Here is a 12,236-nt window from a genome sequence, read left to right on the forward strand (position 1 = left end):
GTAGCTGCAGTCTAGGTTGCTGTTAGGTTAAGATATTAATTGTAGTTACAATGATAACTACTGGGAAAATAATTTTAAAATACACAGAAAAAGAAGGGGTATGGGGTTTTTTTTTTTGGAGGGGGAGCAATGAGAACATTCTCGAATTGATTGTGGTGATGAATACACAACTCTGATTATACCATTGATTGTATACTTTGGATGAATTGTAAGGTGTGTGAATAAAGCTTTAAATGTAAATATATATTAAAATATAAGGAATAGGGAGAACCTAAGATGGTGGCTAGGTGAGACAGGGCAAAAAAAAACACCTCCTTGAAAAATACTAGATAAAAACCAGAAGGTGACCCAGAATACTGGTTTCAGCGATGCACCAGCTGGACAAGTTCTGCTAGAACCACAAGGGCCGTACATTTGGTGAAACCGGGAGTCTGCATTCTGAAACGAGTGAGTAAGCCGGCTGAAAGACCCGTGGCCGCCCTGCGGTGTGGGGAAGCCAGGGGTTGGCGTTTGGAGATGGACTGGTTCTTTTGGAAAAAAAAAAAGGAAAAACCCAGGAGCGGCTGCAGTTGCGACGATGGGAACCGCGCAGTGAAGCACGGCAGGAGCGGGCTGAGTCAGTCTCTCGGTGTCTGGCGTGGAGGATAGCCCGCTGCAGATTACCTCAAGGCCAGGGGAGTGGAGGGGAGAGCCGGAAGGAGAAAGAAACCCCGCTTCTTGCAGCTGGCTCCCCAGCGGGCTGGAGACACTCCTGCCCAGGGCCATGCCCACAGCCCAGAGCCACGCCAGTTGTCCCGGAGCTGGGAAGGAGGAACTGTGTGAGGAGAGGGGAGTGGTTGAGACGCCCCGTTCAGCCATCTTTGCATCAGGCTGAAAGCACCCCTGCACGGCCCAGCGGCCCGGGGCTTCCCTTGAGGGACGGTGCATACTTGTGACGTAGCACAGCCTTCCCTCAGCAGAGGTCCTGGAAGATCACAGCTGAGAAGGGGGGCCCACTCGGAAAACCCAGGGACACTTTGTCAATGCCGGTGGTTTGTGGGTCAGCGACAGAAAATCTGAGGCATAACTGAAATGAAGGCTTAGACTCTTGCAACGGCCTTGAATCTCCGGGAACACGTGGGAGGTTTGAATATTAAAGCTGCCCTGCCTCCCTAACCACCCAGACACATGCCCCACATTTCAGGGTGGACATCTCTAACAACACACCGAAACTGAGTTCACCAACTGAACACCACAAGAATCATTTCCCCACACACCACAAGGACAAAGTTGAGGAGAACTGACTTGAGGGGAATAGGTGACTTGCAGATGCCATCTGCTGATTAGTTAGAGAAAGTGTCTGCCACCAACTTGTATTTCTGAAAATTAGATTGGTATTTTTTTTTCAACTTGAAAGAACCCTATGAAGAGAAGCATGTGCCATGAAGCCAAAAGCAACAGAAAATCTTAATGCATATGATAAAACCAGACGATATGGAGAACCCAATCCCAAACACCCAAATCAAAATAACAGAAGAGACACAGTACTTGGCACAATTAATCAACTACAATTGAGGAACGAAAACATGGCAAAGGATGTAAAGGACATGAAGAAGACCATTGCACAGGATTTAAGGGATATAAAGAAGACCCTAGAAGAGCATAAAGAAGATATTGCAAGAGTAAATAAAAAAATAGAAGATCTTATGGAAATAAAAGAAACTGTTGACCAAATTAAAAAGACTCTGGATACTCATAATACAAGATTAGAGGAAGTTGAACAACGACTCAGTGTCCTAGAAGTTCACAGAACAGAAAATGAAAGAACAAAAAAAAGAATGGAGAAAAAAATCAAAAAAATTGAAATGGATCTCAGGGATACGATAGATAAAATAAAACGTCCAAACTTAAGACTCTATTGGTGTCCCAGAAGGGGAAGAGAAGGGTAAAGGTCTAGAAAGAGTATTCAAAGAAATTGTTGGGGAAAACTTCCCAAACCTTCTACGCAATATAAATACACTAAGCATAAATGCCTAGCGAACTCCAAATAGAATAAATCCAAATAAACCCACTCCAAGACATATTCTGATCAGACTCTCAAATACTGAAGAGAAGGAGCAAGTTCTGAAAGCAGCAAGAGAAAAGCAATTCACCACATACAAAGGAAACAACATAAGACCAAGTTGTGACTACTCAGCGGCCACCATGGAGGCGAGAAGGCAGTGGCATGACATATTTAAAATTCTGAGAGAGAAAAATTTCCAACCAAGAATACTTTATCCAGCAAAACTCTCCATCAAATTTAAGGGAGAGCTTAAATTTTTCACAAACAAATGCTGAGAGACTTTGCCAATAAAAGACCTGCCCTACTTCAGATAATAAAGGGAGCCCTACCGACAGAGAAACAAAGAAAGGAGAAAGAGATATAGAGAATTTTAACACACATATATAGAACACTACATCCCAAATCACCAGGACACTCATTTTTCTCTAGTGATCACGGATCTTTCTCCAGAATGGACCATATGCTGGGACATAAAACAAGCCTCAATAAAAAAAAAAAAAAAAAAAAAAAAGTTGAATATATTCAAAGCACATTCTCTGACCACAATGGAATACAAATAGAAGTCAGTAATTTTTGAATTGTAACTCCACTATTTACTTCCTATATGATATAAAATACACAAACTCTAATGACAAGTCAGTGGTTTTGAACTCAATGTAAAATATGTAATTTTTGACAATTACTATATAAAGGTGGGGGGATGGAGGAGTATAGGAACATAGGTTATGTGTCCTATTGAAGTTAAGCTGGTATCAAAGAAAAATAAGATTGTTATGGATTTAAGAGGTTAATTTTAAGCCCCACAGTAAACACAAAGAAATTATCAGAGATTATAACCATAGAGATGAAAAGTAGAGTTTGGGTTAAGAGAAATGGGGGAAGGGGCAATGGGGAGTTAAGAAATGAGTGTAGGGTTGCTGTTTGAGGTGAAGGGAAAATTCTAGTAATGGATGGTGGGAAAGAGATAGCATTACGACATTCTAAATGTGATTAATCCCACTAATGGAATGCTAGGGAGGGGGTGGAATGGGAAGATTTAGGCTGTATATATGTTTCCACAATTGAGGAAAAAAAAAAAAAAAACAGTCTAAATAGATGACAGTCGAATGCCAAGGATGACCCTGGATGGGATCTGAGGATGGAGGACAGGAGGCTCAAAGGGACACAGTTGGGACATAAGTAAAAAAAAAAAAAAAAAAAAAAAAAAAGGAAATATAGAATGTAAGCTTAGTATCAATGTTGAATCTCTTGTACTTCTTAGCTGCGTTTAATGGGATTGCATAAAAGAATGTTCTTGTTCATGGGACTTGTATATGTGAATTATAGTGTTTGTTCAAGGATGTGTGCAGCTAGCTCTCATGTTCAGAAGACAGAGCAATAGATGATGGATGATAGGGAGGGAGGGAAAGAAATAGTGGTGTGACAGCATGTTTAAGTTGGTGGATTGGGGTATCGGGAGGGGGGTCAGGGTATGCTGGAGTTCTGTGTATGGGGTTTGTATTGTTTTTGCAACTGTTCCTATAACTTTGAATTTATTTCAAAATAAAATTTAAAAAAAAAGATAAGGAATATATATATATATTAGCAGATAAGGAAAGAAGGGAATCAAAATGGTAGGCTACCAAACAAAAAAACAACCAACCAAATACAGAAAAGGGCATAAAATAGAGCAACCCAGGACCGATATACACACAAGAAATACAGAAAACAAATAGCTAAGTGGCAGAAGCAAACACATCCCTGGCAATTATTACCTTAACTGTCAATGGATCAAGCTCTCCTATTAAAAGGTAGAGATCAGCAGATTAGATGAAAAATGTGATCCATCTATATGCCGTTTACAAAAGACTCATGACAGAAACAGACACAAAGAAGGTGAAAGTAAAAGGATGGAAAAAGTTTCCAGCAAACAGTAATCAAATGATAAAAGGTTCAATATAGAAAGAAGCTATAAAAATTATAAACATGTATGTATGTAACAGCAGCCCCTAAATATATGAAGCAAAAATTCATAGAATTGAAGGGAGAAATTGATAGTTCTAACAGTTGGAGACTTCTGAACACCACTTTCAATTGATAAAACATCTAAACAGAAGATCACTAAGGAAATAGAGGACTTGCACGGCACCAGTGTCTAGTTAGACCTGATGGACGTTTATAGAACACTTCACCCAACAGCAGCAAAATGCACAGTCGTCTTCTCAAGTGCATTTGTATCATTTTCCAGCATAGACCAAAATTTAGGCCAAAAATAAAATCTTATTAAATTAAAAAATATTGAAGTCTTGAATTATCTTCTTGGAACCCAATGGAAGAAAGCTAGAAATCAATAACAGAAGGAAAACTGGAAAGTTTACAGCTATGTGGAAAATAAGCTATACTGTTAAGCAACTGGTGGGTCAAAGAAGAAATCATGGGGAAATTAGACAAATATCTTGAGATGAATGAAAACAAAAACACGACATACCAAAACTTATAGGATACAGTGAAGGCAGTGCTCAGAGGGAAGTTTATAACTCTAAATGCCTGCAGTTTAAAAAGTGGATCACAAGTCAGTAATCTGACTTCACAACTAAGGGACCTAGAAGAGTAAGAGGAAACTAAAGACAGACCAAAGGAGGAGCAAATAGAACTAGAAAAAAGAAGCGCAAACCCAAGTAAGTAGAAGGGAGGAAATAGTACAGATTACAGCAGAGATGATTGAACTGGGAATAGAAAAACAATAGAAGATCAATGAGACCAAAAGTTGGTTTTTTGAAAAGATCAGTAAAATTAATAAACCTTTAGCTAAACTGACAAATGAGAGGACATAACTGAAACCAGGAATGAAAGTTAGGACATTATTACCTACCTCACAGCAATAAAAAGCATTATAGGAGGGTACTGTAAACTACTGTACACCAACAAATTGGAAAACCCATATGAAATGAACAGATTCCTAGAAACATACAAATTATATAATCTGATGCAAAGAGAAATAGAAAAATCTCAGCAGACCTTTAATAAGATTAAATCCATAATCAAAGACCTCCCAACAAATAAAAGCCCAGGACCAAATGGCTTCAGTGCTGAAGTTTTGCCAAAATTTAAAGAAGAGCTGACAACAACCTTTCTCAACCTTCCTAATTAACAAGAGGAGTGTATGCTTTCCAACTCATTCTATAAGGCCAGCATTATCCTGATGGCAAAACCAATTAAACAGAGTGCTAGTTACAAACCAATATCCCTTACAAGTATAAATGCAAATTCCTTCAACAAAATATTGGCAAACTGAATCCATTAGTATATTAACATGACGAAGTGGGATGTCCCAGCAGTGCAGGAATGGATCAACACAAGAAAACCAATCAGTGTATGAAGGAAGACACACATGATTGTCTCGATGCAGAAAAAGCACTTGACAAAATGCAACATTCTTTCATAAAAACATTCAGAAAACTTAGAAGGGAACTTTCTCAACATGATTAAGGGCATTTTTGAAAAACCTACAGCAAACAACATAGTCACTGATGAAAAATTGGAAGCTTTCTGGAACCCTAACATAAGGAACAATAAAAGGATGCCCACAGTCCCCACTGTTATTCAACATGTAATGGAATTCTATCTAGAGCAGTCAGGCAAGAAAATGAAGTAAAAGGCATCCAAATTGGAAAGGAATTAGTAAAACTATCCCTGTTCCAAGATGACCTGGTACTGCATTGTGCCAGTTTGAATGTATTGTGTCCCCCAAACGCCATTATCTTTGAAGTAGTCTTGTGGGGCAGACGTTTTGGTGCTGATTAGATTTGCTTGGAATGTGCCCCACCCAGCTGTGGGTGATGACTCTGATGAGATACTCCCATGGAGGCGTGGCCCCGCCCATTCAGGGTGGGCCTTGATCAGTGGAGCCATATAAATGAGCTGACTCAAAGAGAATGAACTCAGTGCAGCTGTGAGTGACATTTTGAAGAGGAGCAAGCTTGCTAGAGAGGAACATCCTGGGAGAAAGCCATTTTGAAACCAGAACTTTGAAGCAGACGCCAGCCACGTGCCTTCCCAGCTAACAGAGGTTTTCCGGACGCCATTGGCCATCCTCCAGTGAAGGTACCCGATTACTGATGTGTTACCTTTGACACTTTATGGCCTTAAGACTGTAACTGTGTAGCCGAATAAACCCCCTTTTTATAAAAGCCAATCCATCTCTGGTGTTTTGCATTCCACAGCATTAGCAAACTGGAACATGCATGTATAGGAAATCCCAAAGAATTCACAAGAAAGCTACTAGAACTAATAAATTCAGCAAAGTTCCAAGATGAAAGATAAACACGCAAATGTCAACTGGGTTTCGATACACCAGTAATGAGCAAATGGAAAGGGAATCAAGAAAACAGCTCCATTTATGTAGCATCCAAGGAAATAAAATACTTAGGAATAAATTTAACCAATGAGGTTAAAGAATTATACACTGAAATTACAAACACTTGTGAAAGAAATTAAGACATAAACAAATGGAAAGACATCCTGTGTTCATGTTCGTGTATTTAAAGACTTAATATTGTAAAGAGGTTAATACTATACCTATCAAAATTCCAGGAGCCTTTTTTGAAAAAACTGAAAAGCTGATCCTCCAATTCATGTGGAATTGCAAGGAGCCTTGAATAACCAAAACAATCTTGGAAAAGAAGAGGAAAACTGGAGGACTCCGTTTCTGATTTCAAAACTGAATTGAGAGCAACAGTAATTTTAAGTGTGTTACTGGCATAAGGATAAACAGACCAAATGAATAGAATTGATAGTTCAGAAATAAGCCCACACATCTATGGCCAGTTGATATTTGGCAAGGACACCAGGCCGTTCAAGGGGGAAAGAATAGTCTGCAACAATTTGTGCTGGGACGATTGGAAATCTACATGCAAAAGAATGGACTTTGACCTACCTCTTAACATTTTCAAAAATTCAAAATGGGTCAAGGAACTAAGACTATAAAATTCTTAAAAGTAAAAAAAAGGGAAATAGCTCTAGAACCCTGTATGAGATAATGAATTTTCAGATATTATTCCCAAACTACAAAAAAAAAAAAAAAAAAAAAAGAAAAAGAAAAAAGCAGATGATAGACTTCATCAAAATTAAAAACTTTTGCATCAAAGGACATCAAGAAAGTGGAAAAATGACGTAAAGAATGGGAAAAACTATTTGGAAATCGTATCTTTCAAGGGATTATTATCCAGAATATACACAAAGAACTCCAACTCAACAACAACAAAAAACAACCCAATTACAAAATGGGCCAAGGATTTGAATAGATATTTCTCCAAAGATGATATACAAATGGCCAATAAATATGTGAAAAGATGCTAAACATCATTAGCCATTAGAGAAATACAAATGTGCAGTATAGTGAGATAGCACTTCACACCCTCTAGTTTGGTTATTTTTTAAAACATCAAAATCAGTTTTGGTGACGATGCAGAGATGTAGGAATCTTAGTACATTTTTGGTGGCAATGTAGAATCACGCAGCTCTATTGAAAACAGTTTGGCAGCTCCTCAAAAAGTTAAACATGTAATTACCATAAGCTTCAGTAACTCCACTCTTAGTTATTTACCCCAAAGATTTGAAAGGAGGGAATGAAACATTTGTTCACCAATATTATTCACAGCATTATTCACAATAGACAAATGGTGGAGACACCCCAAGTGTCCGTTAGGAGATGAATGGATCATCAAATGTGGTCCATCCATCCAGTGGAAGATTATCTGGCCACAGAAAGGAGTGCCTGTTGGCAGCCTCTACAACACAGATTAACCGTGAAGACATTATCCTCAGTGAGTAAGTCTGACACACAAGGCCACATAACGTATGATTTCTCTCAGATGAAGTCCTTGGCAAGCGAGTTCTTAGAGACGGAACAGTGGCTACCACACGTGGATGCAGGGGCCTGGGGAGTCATTACTTAATGGGTGTGAGTTCCCACTGGGCATGTTGAAATTTTTCTGGAAACCAATATTGGTGAATGTTATACAACATTGTCAGTGTCCCAGAATTGTTCACTTAAAAATGTTTTAAATGCTTTGTGTTATGTTCCTTTTACCCCTGTTTTAAAAATTAATTAAAACCAAAAATGAAATTCGTACCCCCTCCCTTGTCCGTGTATTTACTGCTCCTGCCTCCGTTCCCACAAGTTTTTCTTTAAAATAGGAGCACGCCCGTGTGGTCCTCGGCAACGCCCTTTCCTCGCTGCTGGATACATAAGACGTCGCAAGTTCAGGACGTCTAAGATTTCATTCGTGCTGATGGGATCTGGAGGCCGTTAGACCCGGTGACTGGCCTTGGCCTCCCTTTCCTTAGACGCCTGCCATCCTAAGAAATAAAATCTTAACAGCAGACAATCAAAACAGACATCTTCAAAGGGGCTGTCCCCAGAAAAGAGCCAAGGAAGACGGTGCAGCCGAGGCCTCGGGTCAGAACACTGCCTTGCTGCGTCCAGATCCGCCCTGGGGGCCCCGGTTCGCGATCCCGGGCGTTGCTCCTCACCACTTTCTTTTTGGTTGGTGCTGCCCAATTCACAAATCATTTCTTGCCTGAATAAACTTTGCTAAAACTTTAAAGTGCCTCTGTGCCAGTTTGAATGTATTATGTTCCCCAGAAAAAGCCATATTCTTTGATGCAATCTTGTGGGGCAGATATTTTAGTGATTAGATTGTAATTCTTTGAGTGTTTCCATGGAGATGTGCCCCACCCAACTGTAGGTGATAACTCTGATGAGATAATTGCCATGGAAGTGTGACCCCACCCATTCAGCATGGGCCTTGATTACTGGAGAAGTATATAAGCTCAGACAGAAGGAGCGAGCTTCCTACAGCCAAGAGGGACACCTTGAAGAAAGCACAGGAGCTACAGATGAGACAGTTTGAAGATGGCCGTTGAAAGCAGACTCTTGCTCCAGAGTAGCTAAGAGAGGACAAATACCCCAAGTGCACCTAAGAGTGACATTTTTGAGGGACTGCAGCCCAGAGAGGAACATCCTGGGAGAAAACCATTTTGAAACCAGAACTTTGGAGCAGACGCCAGCCATGTGCCTTCCCAGCTAACAGGTTTTCCGGACACCATTGGCCATCCTCCAGTGAAGGTACCTGATTGCTGATGTGTTACCTTGGACATTTTATGGCCTTAAGACTGTAGCTGTGTAACCAAATAAACCCCTTTTATAAAAGCCAATCCATCTCTGGTGTTTTGCATTCCGGCAGCATTAGCAAACTAGAACAGCCTCAGTGTATCTTTTACAGTTCTGTCCAGGAATGTTCCTGGTATGGACACACTGTTACTGCACGTTTCCAGCTTTCTGACTGCTCAAAACATATCCCAGATGAGGTTGTTCCACCAGCCATGCTGGGACCCCAAGCCTGTGCCTTCGGGAGCCGACCCCTTCCTGGGACCACCCCTCCAACCTCTAGAGTAAGATGCTGCCACCCCCGTGCAGCAGGGTCAGCAGCTCCACACTCGAGTGGGTCCTGCCTTGTCTGGCACATGCCCCTCCCCGTGCCCCTGGCTGAAGGGTGCAGAGTCGAGCATTCGTTCGGGATGTATGAGGGTGACGCTCGGGGCAGAAGTGTGTGCTTTGTTCATGGCTGTGCCCCCCACTGCTGCTCTTGCCCTGTGGTCCTTAGCTGCCGGCGGCTGTGAACTCCGCACCCCTGCACCCCGAGTTCCTGTGAGATGTTTGCCCACGGCAGCCCCAGAACACACCAAGGCTGTTAGGAGCAGTGCCTTCATCCTCGCTTCATGATCACCTTCCTTCTCCTTTTTCTCGTCGTCTTTTTCATTAATTTAATACATAGTCAAGTGCACAAATTATACATGTTCACATAAATGTTTACATATGTACATGGGTATAACCACCACACAGCCGATCCCTGGCTTCCCACAGGGTTCCCTCGTGTCCTGTCCCGATCAACACTCCAGTAACTATTATTAATCAACAGAGGCTGGTTTGGCCCAAAAATGAAACCACACATTCTGGGCTCTGGGCTCAACTTTGTGCGTGGGAGAGCCGCCCGTGTGCGGCAGTGCTTCCTTGTGCTGCTGTGTAGTGTTCCGTTGCGTGAACACGGCAATGATTTATCAGTTCTACGTGTTGGTGGATGCTGGTGTGTTTTACTTTCCTAGGCTGCTTAAAGCACATACTCTGAAGTGGTTCGGCTTAAACAATGGGAATTTATTAGCTTACAAACTTACAGTTTTGAAGCTGTGAAAATGTCCAAATCAAGGCATCATCAGGGTGCTGCTTTCTTCCCAAAGACCGGCTGCCGGCAACCCTGGACTCCTCTGCCACATGGCGGGGCACGTGGCGGTGTCTGCTGGGCTCTCCCTTCTCTTCCGGCTTTTGTTGATTTCAGCTTCTTGCTTCCGTGGCTCTCTCTTTCTCACCATATTCATTCCATTTATAAAGGAATATAAAGGACTCCAGTAATAGGATAAGACCCACCTGAACGAGGTGGCTCCACCTGAACCGAAGCAGCCTCATCACAAGGTCCTACTTGCAGTGTGCCCACACGCACAGGAACAGTTAACTCGAAGAACGTGCCTTTCTGGGGCCCGTGCAGCTTCACACCACCACGGTGGTTTCAGATTGTGGTGAGTGTGGACGAAGCAGCTGTGGAGCGTCTCAGACGTGGGAGCTGCTGCGCACGGGCACTCTTCCAGAAGTGAAGTCAGTGGGTCACACGTTCACCTTCAGTAGACACTGACAAACATTTTTCCAATTTTTCTCCCCTGGCATTGGGAGCCTTTTAAATCTTGGATGTTTTGTTGGCTATGAGGGTTTCTCACTGGTTTAAATTTTTTTTTAATTGAGGTAAAAATTGCATACATTGAAATGCACAGATCTTAAGTAAACAGTTGATGAAGTTTGATAAATACAAACATATACTCACTCAAGTCAAGGTACAAAATGTTTCCATCAAACCGAAATGTAACCTTGTATCTTTTACAGGTTATCCACATCTCTACCTACACAATCATCACCATAGATTAGTTTTGTCCTGGTGTAAATTTTTCATCGAGTATGTACTCTGTTTCTGGCTTATTCCACTCAACATGGCATCTTCGTGTTTCTTCGTTTCTTTCCATTGTGTATTATAAACATTTTCTTTGTCGATTCAGGTATTGCTTCTGTCTTTTGGCTGTTGTGAATAATGCTGTGATGAACATTGGTGTATCGATGTCTGTCTGACTCCCTGCTTTCAGTTCTTTCTGGTATTTAGAAGTGGAATTGCCGGGTCATATGGCAATCCTAGGTATAACTTCCTGAGGAACCACCAGACTCTTCCGTAGTGGCTACACCATTTTAAATTCCCACCAGCAGTGTACGAGGGTTCCTATTTCTTCGCATCTTTGCCAATACTTATTATTAGTTTTTTAGTAGCCATCCTGGTGGGTATGAAGTTGTATTTCACTGTAGTTCATTTGCATTTCTCTAATGAATGGTGTTGAGCATTTTTTCATATACTTATTGACCATTTGAATATCTCCTTTGGAGAAATGTCTGTTCAAATCCTTGGCCTATTTTTAAATTGGGTTGCCTGCCTTTTTGTTGTTGAGTTGTAGGAGTTCTTTTTACATTCTGGATATTAAACCTTCTCAGATACATAGTTTCCACATATTTTCTCCATTCTGGTAATTTGTTTTTCACTTTCTTGATAAGGTCCTTTGGTGCACAACTTTTTCAACTTTGACGAAGTCTGTTTTAACTATTTTTCTTTTGTTTTTTGTGCTTTTAGTATAAAATCTAAAAATCCACTGTCTACTACAGGCTCCTGAAGCTATTTCCCTATGCTTTCTTGTAAGATTTTTATAGTGTTAGCTTTATATTTAGGTCATTGATCCATTTTGAATTAATTTTTGTATATGCTGAGATGTAGCATCCCAAATTCATTCTTTTGCATCTGGATTTCTAGTTGTCCCAGAACCATTTGTTTGAAGATACTGTTCTTTCCCATAAAATGGACTTGACACCCTCATCAGAAATCAACTGGCCCTAGATGTATGGATTTATTGCTGGACTCTCAATTCTATTCTGTTTGTCTGTATATCTGTCCTTATGTAAGTATCACACTGTTTTAAATTCTGTTGCTTTTTAATAAATTTTATGATCAGGAACTGTGTGTCTTCTGACTTCGCTCTTCATTTTCAAGATTGTTTTGGCTATTCAGGG

The sequence above is a fragment of the Choloepus didactylus genome, chromosome 3 (genome assembly GCF_015220235.1).
Source record: "Choloepus didactylus isolate mChoDid1 chromosome 3, mChoDid1.pri, whole genome shotgun sequence".
Taxonomy (NCBI): Eukaryota; Metazoa; Chordata; class Mammalia; order Pilosa; family Megalonychidae; genus Choloepus; species Choloepus didactylus.